This window comes from Dasypus novemcinctus, chromosome 1 (assembly GCF_030445035.2).
Source record: "Dasypus novemcinctus isolate mDasNov1 chromosome 1, mDasNov1.1.hap2, whole genome shotgun sequence".
NCBI lineage: Eukaryota > Metazoa > Chordata > Mammalia > Cingulata > Dasypodidae > Dasypus > Dasypus novemcinctus.
The window spans coordinates 81,331,337-81,334,434 of record NC_080673.1 but is presented as its reverse complement, the minus strand read 5'-3'; the positions used below and the strand labels follow the sequence as shown (position 1 = coordinate 81,334,434).

General features: G+C 33.4%; 1 non-coding gene across 1 annotated transcript; it reads left to right on the top strand.

Annotated features, from left to right (window-relative positions):
* Positions 1–2,096: 2,096 nt before the first annotated feature.
* LOC111759528 (U2 spliceosomal RNA) lies at positions 2,097–2,283 on the top strand. Its single transcript, XR_002793484.1, has one exon. It is a non-coding gene; the product is annotated as a U2 spliceosomal RNA (small nuclear RNA).
* Positions 2,284–3,098: the final 815 nt, after the last annotated feature.

The window sequence follows — 3,098 nt, the reverse complement described above, 5'->3', positions numbered from 1 at the left end:
ACATAACAATATTTTAAATATTATAACATAAAAAAGCAAATGAGAAATAGCAGCTATCCTAAACTTGAAGCATTCTTTCCACATACAATAGGGAAAGTTAGATGATGCTTTCTAGAGTAATTCCTGTGGTTTCAAATTCTGGCTTTGTTATTTCTTTCCAATTTATATTGGCCATATTATTTTAAGTTCCTCATCTATATCTTGGCATAATAACAGAATCCACTCTGCATAGTCATTTTGAGGACACACATGATAATCTATGTAAATAAAGCCTGAGTGACCCATAAAATTGAAGTTAAATTGTGAACAATTATAATTCAAAGAGGGTTGCTATCTTTCTTTACAGCTTTTTTTATTATGGAACATTTTAAAATATAACAATGAGTAGAATTCTTTATTATGTATGGCAATATTTAGAATCAAGAAGAGAGATTAATAGATATGCTTACATTAATTTTTAAAATTATGTGGCAAATATAGAGTAACAAAGTAAAAAGAAATTAACATATAAGAGACAAAATGTTAATGTCTTGTATATGAAAGCCTTCTCAAAAGAAAAGGAAAAAGGAAAAGGTTACTAATTTTAAAGCAAACTTGACTAGAAACACAAACTGAACAAACGGTTTTTAACCATATTAAAAGACGCTTAACTTCTCTTGTAATAAGAAAAATGCAAACTAAAATTAAGATAATATTTCTCACCTCATCAGATTGTCATAATTCCAAACACTTGATACTAAGGATGTTCTCATATCTTGATGATGGAAACAAAAAATAGCACAGTCTCCAAAAAGCAGAAATTGATGATACCAAAAAATTATATACCTACTCATTTTATGACCCAGCAGACTGACTTCAGATATCTTTCTCAAAGATCAAAAGGCAAAAATATGAAAATACAAATGCACAAAATTCTTGGTAATAGCAAAAGACTGGAAACAAAGGCAAATGATTATCAATAGAGGTAACATCGTCAACATGGCAAGGTAAGATATCCACTGGAAAAGTCTCCCCTAAGAAGCAAGGAATAAAGGGACACACTCACTTGCTTGGAAATCTGGAGGACCATAGAGACTGGAGAAGGACGTCACACATGCTAAATCAAAGAAAAAAAAAAGGAAACCGTAAATGGTAGGAGATCTATGACCAGAAACAGTCTGGACCCCTCCACCTCAGTTGGTCCCAAGCAGCTTAAGAGTCATATCCTGGGTTTCTCCTGCCATCAGAGCAAAGTCAGAGTTACTCACAGCAACAAATTAAAACCCCAGATGTATGTAGGCACAGAGACCCAAGGATGCAAGGATGGCAAGTATGTGCTTGCAAAAAGGCCCCCAGAAAACAAAAGACTATGGCAGAACTGTTGGAAAGGGGTGCATACATGCAAACCAGACTTTGATTACTGGATCACCTGAACAACAACAATAACAACAACAACAACAAAACCTTTAGTATGTTGACCCACTTGGGTTCCTAGTGTGTAAGGAAGTTACTAGAGGTAGAAAAGTCTGAAGGAACAAAAAGGGAATCATGAACTGCTGTAAGGCAGGACAAGTCCCAGGACTGAAAAGTGTAATGAAATGGAGACATTAAGTGAGGAAGGGAAGTTAAACTAATCATAGGAGCTGGAGAGAAATTTCAACCATGAAAACAAAGAGAACAGATCAAGATTCCTGGATAAGGAACAGAGGAAAGCAAGTTTTCTTCTGGAGAAAGTCCTACGTATAGGGCAGAAGACCTGAGAAAATCTAAAAAGTTAAACACAGACTACTACAAATGTTCAGTAAAATCATAGGCAGGAGAGAAAAATATTTAGCACATCAAAATAATTATATGCCTAGACATCAGAAAAAATTATAAGCCATACTAAGAAACAGGAAGATATGGCTCAGTCAAGGGAACAAATTAAAACTCCAGAGAAAAATCAAACTTTGAAACAACTAATCAAAGAAGTACAAACAAATCTCCTAAATCAATAAAAGGAAATGACAGAAATATAAATAGAAATAAATTAATGTGGCTATACAGCTGTAGAATATTAAGAAGACAATGTGTGGGCATATAAAGAAGAATTATTAATTTTAAAAAGATTTAAAAAAATCACTTCTCAGCTGTTTGGTAAGATAATATGTAGTATCTCTTCTTATCAATAAAACACCTATGTCCTCTATCCAAGGGCAATACAGTGAATGTATTTTTGGAGCAAAGACATGGAATAAGGGCTTGCTTGATCTGCTCCATGCATCAACCTGGTATTGCAGTACTTCTAGGAATGGTGCAACCCATGGGGGGAATTGAAAAATAGAAACAACAAAATTTATGCCAATGAAAAGCACATTAATTGAAAATAAAAACAGAGCAGAAGCATAAAACAGCAGATTCGAACAGGCAGAAGAGAAAATCAATGAACTAGAAGGAAGGGCAATCAAACTCAGAAAGAAAGACAGAGAAAAGAAGAGAAAAAAATTAACAGTGTTTAAGGGACCTGAGTGACAGTATTAAGTATACAATCATCTGCAACATGAGATTCCCAGAAGGAGAAGAGAAGGACAAAGTGACAGAAAGAAGATTTGAGGAAATCTTACACCTTACGTTATTAATATCTTAGCATACATATATTATTAGCATAATAAATCTTACACCTTACATTGTTGTGACACATTTGTTACAAATGATGAAAGAATATTTCCATAATATTACTGCCATCCATAGTCCATAGATTATATTTGGTGTATATAAACTATCCTTCCATTAACACCATGTATTAGTATTGTATATTTGTTATAATTCAGGAAAGAACATTCTCATGTTTGTACTGTTAAACACAGTCCATCATTCACTATAGAGTCCACTGTGTTACATGGTTCCAACCCTTGTAAAATTCATCCAAATTATATACTATACACTCAGTGGCTCTAAGTTTCATCAGAGTTGTGCTGTTATCAACTCAGTCCATTTCAGAACATTTTTATTACTTCAAAAGGAAAAATCCCATACTATCTTATATCCCACATTATTGACCTTTAGTATTGATATATAGTATCTTCTTTGCATTACATTAGTTGTGTTTTTTTTCCCCCATGTGTCTCCATATTCTTAAC